Source organism: Saccoglossus kowalevskii, chromosome 11, assembly GCF_978046115.1.
Source record: "Saccoglossus kowalevskii chromosome 11, keSacKowa6.1, whole genome shotgun sequence".
In the NCBI taxonomy this organism is placed as follows: Eukaryota; Metazoa; Hemichordata; class Enteropneusta; family Harrimaniidae; genus Saccoglossus; species Saccoglossus kowalevskii.
This window is the reverse complement of record NC_140651.1, coordinates 23,798,498-23,815,211: the sequence shown is the minus strand read 5'-3', so window position 1 is coordinate 23,815,211 and position 16,714 is coordinate 23,798,498.

Here is a 16,714-nt window from a genome sequence, read left to right as displayed (position 1 = left end):
TGCTAGTAGCATGTATACGACAGCCGAGGATACCGGTGTTTGATAGTCTTTTCTGTCAACAACCTTCGTCGTTCGCACCGTGTACCCCCTACTTAGTTTCAATCAACAGTAACTTGAGTACCAACTTCAAGCTGGGCTTCTCTACTGTGACCAGACTGTGCGTCATTCGCTAAGTCCGGACAGTTTCCTTTAATTCGGATTGTCGTGCCGGGACGGTTCACAACCCTCCGTGTCCGATATCATTCCACTACTAAGTACAACCTGACTGAACACTTTATTCTAACGTGTACATTTCTTCACGTAATTTCCGAAGAATTAGTGTACATGTCAAATGTAACGTTTTTATTAGCGAAGAATGGAGATTAATACGTATTAGCCATGTCACACACTGAACCAAAGTCGACAGATGAAATGGTATCTCCAGTAAGAGGTCAAAGGTGACCAGGCACGCAATGAATCAGGGGCATTTTTTTATTTATATATATTCATGGTTTAGTTATGAACAATTTACATATGGGTAATATCGTTCTAAAGTGCGGGGTGTGATAAGGTAACGCACAAGTTGCGCATGTCGAACGAGAACAAAAACTGTACACGACGAATTATGTTAATGAAATCTCCCAATCGCTACCTGTATTGGTTTGTTCCTGACTTCAATGCAGCGATGTCGTAATGTCACGAGATAAATTCTGAAATAAACACGATCGTCACTGACCTTAGCCCATGAGGTCATTTTTGTGTGTAGACATATCAATTGATTAATGATGTATTTCAGTGACAGACAATGTAGTTATTTAGGAAAATTTGTCTAGACTAGAATTAGAAAGAAAAAAAGGAATCAGAGAAACATGCTCTGTATGAAGGAAAATGTTTTTTAAACCCACCCGTGTTATCTTGCCAACTAATTTAAACAAATGGCAGTTACTACACGAATGCTAAGTTATATTTATCCCATGTATCAATTGTCTCATCTTTAATACTTAACTTCGTGGAGAAGCGCGTGGCTTCTTTTTACTTGCATGCAGGATCAACCGTACATTCTCTAAAACAATTAGTGCGTACCAGTAATTCAGTGCGCATTTATACTGATAGTAACATGTTTCATCATACGCATGCGTTGTTATTGTATATCATTATTATGTATTGCCACTTTGGACTTATCATTTTGGCGAATAACATTTTGTAGACACTCGTATCAGTGGATGAATTCGTGATAACACATCTGTTTCGTACCACGAAATCATGAGCTACACACATTTCAATTTTAATTTGCATACGAAATCGCTTCGCATTCTAGGTACTAGTATTTACATCCCACGCGGTGCACAAGGTTTGGGTTATCTACAAGTAGTTTATCACAATTCAGACTTGTGAACTTCTCGAAACTATCTACCCACGTTTTTACTTTCATGCATGTTATTTTAGCTGAATAAAGACACATGTCGTCTCAAGCAGTCGTTGCTGCTAAATCAACCATTGCGCTCTACATGCTTGCAGATCAGACTAATGTGGTAGTCTTAGCTTGCAGCGACAGCATTTCACCGAAGAATGCGCCGCCTGGGGATGCGGAGAAACTCCATAAAAAAAACAAATTTAACAATAGACGTATAATAAGTAATAACGTGCTGCCTCGGAGACTAGTGGATTGAATCATTGAAGTATCTGTTCCTGTGCAAGGGTCAGAGTGTCTATGATTTAGAGCTGATTCTTGTCACAATATTAGAACTAACTTAGATACCCGTATGTATGAGATGAATTGGAACAAGGGCATATGGGAGTACGTGTTGGGTTTGACTGCCAACTATTTGTGGGGTTGTCCGAGTATGTCACCAATTTGATTTTTTTTTTATCCTCGTTCTTTGATAATTCAATATTTTTGTTCAAAAGTAAAACACAATCATGAACAATGTAATCAGTATAGTCGTAAATGTGGACGAGTTGTTGACCGTGTGCATCATTGATTATGACTGTGAACGAGCCTATACGGCAACAACATCGAAAAATAGCTATAGAAAATTTTTATTGAATTTGGCCATGATAGACCTAAGAGGTATATAAATTGACTCAAGCCATGATTCAGTAGAATCTTAATTTAGATATAATGCAAGTAATATCATTGTGTGAATATAGTTTCTGTTGAATTTATAATAACTATAGTTCTTTTTAGCTCCATAGGCCTTAAACAAATATGGTCGTCAAGGTCTCGATCAGAACGAGAGATCCACGAGACTTGTTTTTGCATCTCAAGTCGTGTTCTATTGGGAGCTAGTGAGACACGTGACTTGTTGTTGTCTCAATACAGTGTTTTATTCTCTCTCGTGTCATGTGTATCAGTATGCCCACCCTTGGTTTCTGGAATTACGCCGATTAGTTGGGGGTTATTATTGTCAATGAGAATTCATTATATTCTGATATTATTTGAGAAGGAGCAATTGAGTAGGACCACAGTAGAGGGGACCATAGTGTAACTTGTCGTTTAACCCCAACACTGTAATATCGTTATTTGCTAATAAATTCTTTCATACACACAGCACGCAAAATTCGTTGTATCGACAGACATTGCGCCACGTGACAAAATAAATCGCGCGTGACTGTCGGGGTCGCCGCTCTACTCAATAATACCCGTCCAGGCTGCAGGGGGTGTCAATCGCTTACATTGTAAGCGTTTGTTTTCGGTGCTTCTTTGGGGTTCAATGACCTGTGCATGACTGTTCAAAAGGTGTCTTTACGACCACACGTATAGACAGCATTTATTAAACGACCTTGTGTCACAATCTGTCATTTGCGTTAGAGGAATCCTCCACTTTTACAAAAAGTCAACTAGAATCATGTCATTAGATGGTTGTAGTATGTCTGTGTCGGTTATCAAGCAGTTCAGGGTTGCAGTTGTTTTCTTGAAACTTAGAATGTAGATTGCCATCTATAAGGAAGAATTACGACATCCGGACAACTATTTGACGTCACGCAACTTCAACGATGATTCTAATTTATTTAACTTCTACATTTGAAGATCATTTGAGGACATAAACATTATAACTTTCGGAGGGGTGACATGTGCGGGCGTAGCGTGAATGTGCGGTAAGGACACACCACACATCAAAGAAAGCAAATAACGTCGAATAAACGGCAAGGTAAATACTACGTCAACTTAGTGAACAAGTACTGCGTGCGTGACTCGGAGCGGCGCATGCGCACGGCACCTAATCTTCTAGCTTCACGTCTCTATACGTCTTCCCCTCGGAGTTTACTTATCAAAAGGAACGACTCCATTCTACTGATGAACCTCAAGGCGCAAATTTCATCAGACCATAAATCCATATTTAGTTACCTAACATTTGACATCAAATTATTTTATTGAAGACGACACAGAACATAAAGTTACATACTAGCTATAGTTCTTTATATAGCTCTGTTCTTTCCTTTATATTTGCGAATTATATAGGGGGTCATTTTACAGATTTGGTGTCCCCAAGCGATGGTCGTATTCGTATGGAGGTAAACTTGGCCGACCTTCACACGACACATGTTTCACATACTCAGTATATGAAAGGCTTCACTAGTTGTAGTTATTCTACCCCGAAGGTGTAACATTCAAGTTGAAAGACATGCTCAAATTAGCGTTGACCTCTATGAAATGATGCCGGTAATCACACTGACCAACTGGACGCCTTGTATCATTTTACCATAGACATTGTGTTTATGTATCCTGTTTTCTAGGTTGTTCCCTTGAAAATTGGCTGCATTAAAAAAAAACACGCACACGAATAACCGATTGCCAATTTAAAACACATGGAATGTATGTATACTGTAGATGTCACCGCTACTTGTACAGAGGCTTCTGGTACGTCTCTTTGAATCCAGTGTTTACACCCTTGTGTGTTTAACAGACAACCCTTCAATTTTAAATATGAGACTGTGGATATTTCTTTCCCCTCCTGTTTACAGGAAACGCAAGTTCTTCGTTCACATAAGCACAACAGTTAATTGTAACGTTAAAGCGTTGTTGTACGGTGAACTTCCACAAGACTCTTTTTGTGTGTGAATCACATGGTAAAATAATCAAAGCGGTTATTTAATTACGAGTGAATGTCCAGCATACAAGTAGAACGCGAAATAGGCCCCCAAAGTAAACATTGCACTTTTCCAAGCTGGCAGGATATCGAAATGTTTGTTTAAGAATAGCACAGCGCGTTCCCTGTCAAAACAAATTTGGCATCCCCTTATCGAGAAATTATAATACTTTGAAGTACAAGGCGATGTATCTTGCTAATTGGGGGTAATTGACAACGTCAAGGCCAATTTAACGCCTGCATGTTGATAGTTAGTATCCGGTGAATATTTTGAGGGTCATCGACGTCAAAGTACTGCCTGGGTTCATAAATCAGATGCACTGCTCGGCCTGCATTATTCCAAAGTAATAACTTGTCATTAGCACACACAAAAGCTACGACAATGACGCCACCGTGTATCAACATTTTAATACGTGTAGTCGCCATCGGGGCGTTAGCTGTATATAATACTTCACGTAAGAGTTGTACTAACGAAGTTGCCGTATTTTTGCCGGAACGGCGCCATTTGAAAGTGAAGACTTCGGCCCATTTTGTGTTAGGCACTTTGCCAAATTATTTTCTTTTTTTTTTCAATATTATCAGCTGTACACAACGTCATTTTTTTCTCTGACACACAAGATCAATTTCTGCTCAAATGTAGACAATGAAACATTTGTTTTTAAAATATCTTTGAACATTTGAGATGAGCAAAACACATTTTTATTTAACAGTCAAATAGACGGGGTAAAATTAGTTGACCAGATACCGCAAACCAAAAAAAAACAAAACAAGCTTATACCGTCTTCTACATACTAATTTATTGTGTTTTTACAAATCAACGATAGTGGAGATACTATTATTTCACAATGACCTTTGACCTCAAGCTACCTGGAATTCGATGTATGCCATGTATCAAAGCTCCAGGGTGATTGATATCGTGAGTGTAGTATATTCCATTTGAAAATTAGGGATACAGGAACCAATCACCCGAACGTGAGAGGCATGTGTTAACTGACTGAATGTCCCCAGAGTACGCCATTTTATTTATTTCAAGTCTGATAACACGCTCATACCTCCGGCGTATAAAGTGTTCCCTTACGATAACTTTTATCTTCGACTTTATAGATTTCAGACCACAGCTGTAACTTGTACACATAGAGTCACGTAGACACTTGTATTACCAAAATAATCCAACGATTTTGGATTTTAGTTCAAAAACAGCAGATTTTAAAATATGGATTACATTTACTATGAACACTTAACGTGGTCGTCATTTTCCAATATTCTGGCATTGTCAGATATAACTATTAACGACTAAAGAAATCACTTTGGCCATATCGAACATATTTGATACCAGCCGAGATTGTAAAACAAATATGGACATTTGTATGTTCTACAAAACATGCTCGTCCACACTCGTGCTGTCGTTCACTACAGAGTGGTAGTATAAGCGGCCAGGGTTGACAACGTGGTGGTCCGCTTTAGAGTGGGCGATCACGTGGTGGCGCTAATCACATAATATGTAATTCAATAATCGTACAGTATTACAGTGACACGAATTGCGTAAACATCGAGTCTTTGACGTCAATATTGAACATTGCATATGTTAATAAATGTAACAATGGGCGAATCCACACTTCTCAGTGCTTAATGATCCATCAATGAAAAAACAATTTCGACAATAAATTCAACAAATTATAGTGAATCAACCAAAAACTAAAGCGTCACACATGGACATAGGTGGCAAGTAATCCCATTCGTCAATCATAGATATGTATTTGTCGGGTAACCCTGACTACCAAACATGGGTTTCCGGTTTCTTGACATATCTTTAAACATTAGTGCCGCCAACCTGAAAACATAATGACGACACACGTACTTCAACGTCATTATTGTTGTAATGACGTCACTAATCCTTACGTCATGTTTTCAATTATTCACGATGACACCGCGCTGTTCAACGTTCTATGGTTACGTAATTTTTTTAACAGAAGAAGTGATAAGTATTGGACGACTGAAGTTTTGACGTTTAAGTACGTTCAAGGTGCAGTATGTAACAACTACTGGTGTCAAAGTCGTTTATTCCGAGTACGCTGCGTAGAGCGCCCTCTTCCTGAACGGACCCAGTGATTACGTAGCCGACATTTTCCACATCTTTCAAAATGCTGTACCACAGACGAACCACGTCAACGTCACTTCCGATGATTTCAAATCCCCTCCAATGTAAACAGATTCTCAATATCAATTGACGGATTTTAAACAACAATCGGTCTTCTAGTAAATTCTGAAGTATTTTCCACTCTGCTCCCTTTAAGTCAGCTACAGCGACCTCTATCTGTGAAAGAGAATCATTATAGATTAAATGCGAAGCTACTTAAAGCGGGAGGGTCGTCACCTGCGCACGCGGGAACTGAGTCCCAAGCGACGATAACAACACACACTAAAAACGCAAAGGCTGATGGATAGACGCTTGTTTGTAAACAAGGACATGCTATGGTCATCTGACGCATGCGCAGGTGACGACTCCCCCGCTTTAAATATTACACTTGATAGGCTACTCAACCCTAACATCTAACATTCAGACCAATCAGAAACCAGCTTGTTTGGTGACAGGTTTTTCGACGTATCAAATTCTGTCTTCCATATATGCTTCGACGCAACTGCCATTATACCCCAACCCCACGTGACACCAATTACCATATAATTTGACGACGCGATATGGCGTAATAGCGAGCTTTGTTTTGTCCCACTAGCTATGCGCAGTATCAGTTGACCAATCGCAATTCGTTGATATCACGTGTTAGTTATTGAGTGTTTGTCCCCAGAAATTAACGTACCTGTTGGTGACCAAATTCTCCCATAATGCCTTTCAGTGTTTCACCTCGCCACGTACCGGCCACGTGACCAATGAGCGGCGCGTGTGTCGTCCAATCCAATGTCTTCTTGTGAAATGCAATAGACACGTTCGGCAGTTCGTCTTCTGGTAGTGTTAGATGTCGCGTTCTCGGATCGAAAACGTGAAGTTCAACGCCATTACTGCAGTGTTTCCATAGATTGGAAACATTCATGAAATCTGACCTGCAACGGAACATCTATTCTGAGTTATTTAGTAGGTGGCATAAGCCAGACCAAAATTAGCACACATTTCCTACCTAAAAATGAAGTTCGGTGTATTTGTTAAAAGCGTGCTTCATTTTCGCTTTCGATTCAACGAATCGTAGATGACATACTGATATATCTACTGGAGATATTAAATAACAAACTTGTAATTCTTGTACACCAGAACCGTGACTGAACTACAAAAAAGTGTAAACACATTCCCGGTGATCTGGTCACTGATTGTGTTTGTTGTGGGACCAATGAGCAAGGTCATGTGAAATTATTATTAGTTCGTTCTCCATACACCGACCATGGGACATTGACATGGTCTTGGCTTCACGTACTGGAAGCTATTTTCACGGTATGTAAAATTTAATTACGAGCATTCCTTGCAATTGCTTTCTACACCTTCATACCTACCAACAAAATATGTACACCACACAGGCAGCACCCTGGTTATCTGACAGATACAAAGCATTTTCTGCCGCAGAATTCTAAAAAAACCAAAAACAGTTTACGCAAAATAGACCCTAGCAACAAAAGACGTATTTATTTATACCACTTTAAACACACATGCAGCTTACACACTTGTGATTTTGAAAATAAGTTATACTGATTATGTAGATGTCAAACACGACACAGTGTACTTCAGTAAGGTAAAATATTTGCAAGGTAGTATTCCGTTGTCATGGCAACATATGTTCATCTTTGATAGGCATCTTCACATAAAAAATCCAAAAACCTTCAGCCAATTTGAGAACTTAAACCATATTCTGAAAATACCAAATTGTTACCCGAGTTTGCTGTCAAAACTCAACTGATCGAGCATTTTCAATGTGGTCAATGTCATTAAAAATATAACCAACATTTGATTTTGTGGTTAAAAATGATATAGTACACTGAATTAAAGTTACCGCGGCTGAATTTTGTCAATTCTAAAATTGTATTTTTAAATTGTTCCAACTATACTTCAAACACACAATACACAGTGTATAGTTGAAAGCTTACAAAGAAAGTAATTGTAATCAACGTCCACCAATAGTGTTTTAGCATAAACCCAAGTCCCTAGAGAATTCAACAACGTTCCGATTCAAACAGTGAGCAAATTGCCTTTTCGTATGACATCACAATGCGTACATTGTTGTTACGTTAACAACAGTTGCTTTCATTGTATTTTGTACACGATCGTTTTACTTGTCACTGCTATTACGTTTATACTTCACAACTGCAGCGTGTCGCCTGGGTGGGCATTTATTTCTTGTTAAAAAAAAACTTTTTAAAATTGCAATCTTTTCGTGTAATACCTGTTCTGTTTGTATATATCGCAGGAATCTGTGAATCTCCGCGTTCAATGATTTGTCTTCACTTGCCCAAGGTTGAAGAGATGTCTTCTCTTCCTTTCCAAGTTGGTGCTAAATAAGAAACGGATCAATAATGTCATTGCCGTAGTTTATCGCACAATTAAACACGTCTAAGGGTTAGCCATTTGAAATCCTGTTTGCGATGCACGAAGTATGTCATTAGAAAACAAATCTTTTAGTCACCCTTTCCCCAGGACTCTACTATCACTGCCACGAATTTGACAATACAGCAGAAATGCACGTAAATCTGATAACGATCTACTGGCTTCCATTTGCATTGCATGCAACACAGACGTGTTGTCAGCCAATTAGTTAACGATATGTCTGGTTAGGTGTACGAAACAAATTCGTGGCCGGAGCACTACCCCTTACCTGATTACTTTCGACATCTCTCTTCTCGATCTTTTCGTCATCTGAGTCATCAATATACATGATTTCTCGATCGGCAGACAAGTCGACTTCCCCAGACGTCACGAGGAGCCACCGTAACGAACTTTCATCTTGTCTTGGAATAATTTCATTGGCTTTCGTATCGACCGGGAATGGGACTGTATGAATTAACGAGTATGTGACAAGTGCGAGCAGTAAACAAGTTAAGCAGACTCCAACCACGTATCGAACTGATGCCGAGTTTGGCACATCAAGTAATTGCATCATGAAAAGGTCGGCAAATACAAAACATTCGCAATTATGTGTTTTACCGAAGATACAAATTGCTTGTAGAAATGTATGTCTTCACAGCTTTTCCCAATGTTCCTGGGCAAGACTAACGACGCACAATGTTCCCAGATGATTTCACTCACACATATTGGCAGGTCGGGAAGGGGGGGGGGGATTAATAATAAAACACGATCGCGAACGTGCGGATCAGAATGCGAACGTTCGTGCCTGTAGAGATTGGTTCTGCAAATACACTGTAGTGGCAACCTTAGGTGGGACAATTTGAAATCGAGCAGATCGAAACGATGAATATGACCTCAATTCGAGAAGTTGAAATTCGACAAGCGTCCCCTTTCTTCTCCGCTATTTAGATAATAAGCAGAAACTTGAGTTGAAATAGACACCATAATTGACATTTTTCACACCACGTCTTTTCTTCACACTTTGTTCTTTCTATTGAGTTGTTTAAACACCTGATTTTAATCTATCCCCCAAAACGTGCTTCTGGGTTGGCCAAACACGTTGTACAAGAATATCCCTACTTGGGAATTTCACTATCAACGTCTCATAGATGGCAATCAGGATTATTGAACTTAAATTCAAACGAACCTGTCACAGTTCCTCTTAACTGTCTACTTCTTCGGGTTTGTCGAGATAAATACTTGTAGAGTGTCCATGATTTAAATAAATTGTTTACAATTATCTATTAACAAGACAGAATGGGAAATTCAAGAGTATATCAGGATTTGGCGTGCACACAGGGCTGCGATTCAAAATAATTGTACGTACTTCAGCGTTTACGAGTTTAGGTTTGTTGCCGAAAATAAATTCAAGTGAAGGTTTATGCATATTAATTGTATGCAAATTACGAGTGCTTATATATTTCCATGTGTTTCATGTATTTTGCGGGTTTTGACTGTCAATGTAATTCTTAGTACTGATTTACCTTTATATCACGATAAACCCGCAATTACGGAGCGCAATGTGCATTATACGTGTTATTGACCGCGGTGCAAATTGCCGACCGCGGTGCAAATTGCCGACCACGGTTCGTTGGCGAGTTTAGTGACCGTAACTTTGATTACTTCAGCGCAATGTTGTGTACATAGACAACTGGAATTCCGAATAACGTGTCAGTGATTTTTTTGAACCAATGAGTTTTTTTTTAAATCCATACATGTTTAAAGTCTGACCTGATGTTGAAGATCATGGCAGGTACATTTGTCGAGTGAGGTGGTGAATGATGGTTGGTGCTTAGCAGTCGTCTCTTCAGTTTACGCCTGATTGTTGGGCGTACTTTGTGGTGGTGGCTTACATGAGAATTGCCCTAGGCCATCTCCCGCTACCTTAAATTGGACAATGCATACAATCATAGCACAAACTGGACAATGAATACAATCATAGCTTTTACGATAACTTTCCCGATTTGTTCCTCTTGATATGTTTGTGCAGACCTATCTGGAACCCTGGAAATAACAAAAGAGGTGAACGAAGCCTTTCCATAAAAAGAAGGTTCCCCGGGCCCAGTGTGCCAAAATCATGGTGGCCATTTTTAGAAAAAGTGGCAACACCTTGAACTTTATGGAGACTAATTACTTATAGTTTTGAGAAATATTGAAATTAATTTAAGGCAGAAATTAACATTCCAGAAATGCCATTAGTTGTTTTACTGACATTAACACACGAAGAAGTAACACGAAATAGTCGGAGAGGAACCCTTATGTAGGTAATGTTTCGATTTACGTATAATCTAATTGTATTTCTGGGTTAAAAAGTCAAAAGTAGCCGAAATTCCAACCGTTACAGAAAAACACGATTAAGTGTTTTGGTTAGAAACCCAAAACAACTTCGCATTGTCATGGTGATGTGTTGCTTCACACCACATTTACCGTGCGGACATGTTGACTTAGTCAGCGATATCGACTATTAGAAGCTTTCTCGCACACTGTTCATTCATACAATCGCCGCATTACGATCACGTTTCCGGTGGCCCCTTTGTCAACTTTGTTTAGTAAACACACACTCTGATAAAGATTTCTGTTTACTAAAGCGGTAGCGTTTCTTTCTTTTTTGTAAACAGCATCGGATTTAATATCTGTCGTCGCTACTAGCTTCTGAACAGACTTTCTTTGTTCGTTACGGTGCGATAAAACTACGCCAGATTGATCGATTAGACTGTCATGGAAAGCTTGCTTTGATAAGCTCTCTTTGACAGTCAAATTGGCGTAAAGTGGTGGGATTCTGCACGCACGCCTACACGACTGATTCAACACAAACCAATATAACACTAATAAACGTACAGAAGTCACATATATTTTTCTAATTACCGTCAACAATACAGAAAAGGCATCACAATGTAGGACACTTGTTACAGACGCGTAAACATTGCTAACCAATGTAGTTCATTTCAAGATGTCTCACAATTTTTTGATTTTTTTAAACAAAAATAGTGAGATGATTCGAAAACCTTTCAAACCTGACCTAAATCAAATTCTGAATATTCAAACATTCAAACCTAACGTCTGACGGTCTATTTGAAAAGAGAGTGCCGAGAATTGGGATCACCGGAAAATTTGACGATAACGCGTCTTGGTTATATAAAAAACTGCAAAGTAAATTAAAAAAAAAAATCGATTTGCCAATTTGTTAGCTCTCAAATTTGACAGGACATATTCAACATTGAATGACTTATTAAACACATGAGAACAAAGCTGATATATCTGTAACAAAAGTCAAGAAACATAAGTATACAAGTATGAACACAGGACACGATCGTTTACAAAGTCATTTAAGCCGGCTCTGTAGCACACGTGTTAACATATAATAATAATAATAATAATAATAATAATAATAATAATAATAATAATAATAATAATAATTCAACGTATAAAAATAAAATAAAATAAAATAAACTACCCTAAGATAACAGTAAAGTTAACCAATTAAACAGAATGCTAAATAAAACTAAATAATATTACAAACACATATAGAATCACAATATACTTGTACGGTACAGTACAATACAATAACTACTATCGCTAAGTGTAAAATCACATTAAAATCAAATTAAACCCATAACTATGGTGGTGTCAGGGAAGGATTGGGACTGTATACGAGGGTGGTGTGAACCGGAGATCTTTATTCGGAGTCGTAACATCAGATAAGTACAAAAGTTGTATCTGGGCGTTGACCCAACGGCCAAGCCCAGAGAGCAAACAAGTGGACCAGGTCCGGTGTGTCTCCCTGAGTCTATATCTGTGTCTTTTTATAAGCTAAATCACGTGATTCAAATTGAACACCTTTTATGATAGGAAAGTGATTCAATACACCCGCATAAGTTTCCTGAAATACATTGAATAAAATACATTGAATAAAAATACAAAAGTGATTTTAGCACCTCCACATCGTGGGTAAATTTGTCGCAGGTGATAATGTTTTACGGATTATATAAGTGATGTCATATTCTGTCAGCTGCTCATATAACACATACTTGCTAAAAGCGACACGGATATTGTTTTAGAAACCACGCTTGTAGATAGCAATGTGAAGATACGCTTGATATTGTTTCAATACAAGCGCCACCCGTGGGCATCCTGACCAAGTCCACGACGGGTGTCCGTACGAGCGATATGACAGTGGAAAGAATATTTTAAATTTTTGGTGGAGCTGCTCATATCTCATTTGCATATATTTTGTATGTGTTGTGCAATTCTGATTTCTGTACAATATTTCATAATTGCTTTGAATTTTTCTAGTTCAATTAACTTGCTAAAATGTTGTATAATTTCCTTACAGTACTTGAATAGTTCAATTCTGTGTGTATTGTACAGACTTCAGTCCACAGGAAAATGCACCTTATCTTCAACCTGCTTGTTAGCACAGTATTTACATACTCTTTCATTTTTTGGAGTTTTGCAATACTATTTGCTAAATACTATTCCCAAGTAAGTATAGCTTCCAACCACATCATTTTCATTTCATTTATAAAATACAGTTTTATGTTTGACAATTTGGTTTCTCTTATTAAAGATCATTAGTTTTGCTTTGCTTAAACTTACAGTTGATTTCCACGCATCACTATATATATGGACATGGACCTACATATCCCTTGTGTTTGTGAAAATAAACCCCAGGATATATATCCAAATTAGTTCAAATAATGGTTCAGGAAAAATCTCTTGTCAGATTCTCTCCGTATTTATTGACACATTGTATGAGGCCATTATGAGTGCAAGTTATAGTGGCGTACAGCTGATCCCTAGTTTGTTCGTGATGCTATACCCAGACGACGTGGTTATGTTTGCACATGTAATTGTGGGATTGCAGCGACTTACTGCGCTTTTTTTGACGGAACAACTACTGCGCCCTCAAACACTTATCATTGTTAAATTCCGCCACAGTCCCTAAACGAGGAGATTTTGTTACGTATTCGTAAACAAAATCTAAAAAATCTAATATGACGTTGTGTCTTTTCATTGTTCTGTTGACAGGGAGGACGAACATTTGCCAGATTGCACACTAGATAGGAACATAATCCGTTTATATTTATTCTTTAATCCGCAAATCCGGCGACCATTGGTGCATATTAAACCTATCTTTGTGTGTTTGCCACTATAACCAATCATAAACAAAACGCTACTGTATTCTTCATTCAAGCTCTCCATGCTTCTGAAAGGACAAGGAATTGTCTCTTCATACAATAATGTATGAGATACTTGGGGGGTCAGAAATATGGTAATTCTGGAAGGCATTTATCAAAATACATACACACCTTATTTGACTGTCTTGATGTATATGAAGACCGTTAACTAAATTCGGGTTTTTATATTCCTCGAAAATAGTTTGCCTAAATTGGATTAGGTGTTTTCTGAAAGTCCATTTTTTCTTGAAATCGGCAGAATTTAGTCCAGATTCAATGAAGTCAATTGTTATGTTCGAAATGAAAAATGGTTTGAAAGTCATCGATGTTTAAAACAACTACCATGATCCATTCTTTGAGCTGGTGTTCAAATAACCTCACAAAAATGTGTTCGAATAATGGATACAGATAACTAACAATAATGTAGATCTGAAACCCTTTGTGTCAACAAAATATGCCCCTAAAAATGCAGGAAATAGCGTTTCAGTGGGTCTAAATTTCAGGAATCGCCACCTCATGCAAAATGTCGTGCTGCCGCTGCCTCTGCGACATGCTCTATTGTTAAACAAAAATGGTCGACATGATAATATAACAGGGTACATACAAGTTCCCTGTATTCTCAATGTGGAACATAATTCAATTATCTTTATGGTAAAAACGGATTTCTTCTGTATTTTAATTCTTTGCCTGATTTATTATAATATTGTAGTTGATAGCGCCATTAAAACCAGCCACTACCTGAGACGATTCTTCAAATCATTTTGTTAAATGTGAAACACATGTATCACGCATTAGAAACCTGGGGTTGAAATCAAGAAATGAATAGAATGCCATGAAACACTGTATTTCAAAGAAAAAGTTGTTTTTATAAAGTCACTATGTCAAACATACGTTGTCTAACCACTTGTAAAAAATGATAATGTGTAACTAGTTAGAATCAATCAATCGACAGACCGACTACCTAATAGGATCTAAATTGGTCATTGGATCGATAGCCGTGTTCATAGCAACTACGACAACGCTCCAAACGAGGTTATACGATTATAAAACAATGATATTAACCACGACCCATTTTAGAGAGTTGAAAACTATTTCTATATATTCTTCACGGATACATGTTCATGGAAAACGCGTAAAATACTAACAGAACAATGAGTATGAACAGATACTTTTCACATCTTTCTTAGCAATTGGATCATGGCCTTGATATACAGTAGACAATTGTTGGTAACCGGTGTCACAATTAACAATAATGAAACAAGCATCGTAGACACAATCAGCAATAATAACAAGAAGGCTACTGTTTTCTTCACTGTAATTGTTCAATCTCCCGAAGGAATAAGAGATTGTCTATTCAGACCATCTTTAAATAACTCAAAGTTAAAAAGAGGAATATGAATACGGTAAATCTCTCACATACTTATCCTGGAAGACATCTAGGTCACATATATCTTACATATATATACCCACTCTGTTTGATACACACGGTGTCTTGTCTCGGATGAATCATTTGGAGTCCTCATTCTAGTTTGAATAAAGTGGTATATTTGTTCCTGAAAACAGTGGAATCGAATCAGGTGTAGACTCAATTATTTTGGATAAGTGATAAGAATATCAAGCTGTTTGAATGTTAGTAATGTTTGAAATAACGACAGTTATCCAATATTTCAGATGGTGTTAGAATTACAGCACGAAAATGTATTAGAATAATTGTGAATAAATTATATAGAAATAAATATGAATCATTTGGCCCAACGCAAGTCATGAATGGAAGATATTGGGCCACACATTAACACTGTCATCTATAGTATATAATATAACGGGGTGGTCATATGTCAACATTGATTTCTTGAAATCACTTAGTTTTGTAATTAACCTCACGTATTATGAGGAATTTCCAACATAAATCAGAATGTATCTTTTCAACATATGCTAAATTTTATTATTTAGTAATGCAAATGAAACAGAGAATTTGTAATCCATAAGATATATTACCGTACTATTTTAAAACCAAAAATGAACGAAATGCCAGTAATCCAAGTGATTGAAGGGGATATTGTAATTCACTCCATGCGAGACATGGTCTGTTTTTAAACAAAATGGCCGAGATGATAACAGGGTACATGGACAATTTGTTGTAATGTCAAAGTTAAATTTATGTATGTTCCGTTACGGTATGTTTCAGATTTATAAACGCAAAATACCTTCTTTGCCAACAGTATTTGAATAAAGGAAACAGACTTCGGTTTTGATGATTTACACGCGCACAAAAAAACAAAAAAAAACAAACAAACATATTTTGTTTGACATGTTTACGATTTGGTGACGGCGTGATACGTCATAGTTTGCTAAGTAAATAATAGAGCATTCTGACGTTATATCGGTAGCGCCCCAAACACATGTTAGTGTTCGTTTACGCCACAGTCACTGGAAAGGGGGAATTGTATGATGTACGCATTGAAAATCTAACGTGACGTGCACTAACACAACCTACCTTGACTTTGTGTTTTTTCATTCTGCTAGGAAGACGGAATATATCGAAATGACCTTTTTTATTCCTAGGCTGGTTAATATCAGAAAGTTTTCTTTTTTTGTTTACCACGTGTATGTGAACTTTAGAATAATATTGTTAGAATCGTCTATGTAAAATGGGGTATGGCCATGTCATTGATATGTATAACAAATAACATAGGACGTAAAAGAGACTATTGTGGCACCTCAGATTTTACATTCGTCCAATCAGATACATGGCTACCTCCAAGAGGTACGAACCTAACCAACTGTTATGGTTAGTCATTGAACAAATTTCAATATAATTTCAATGAATTAGCATAAATTTAGAACACTATGGTAAGTGAACAAATGTGAATATTAATAGACTTGCATACAAACATTGACATTGATAA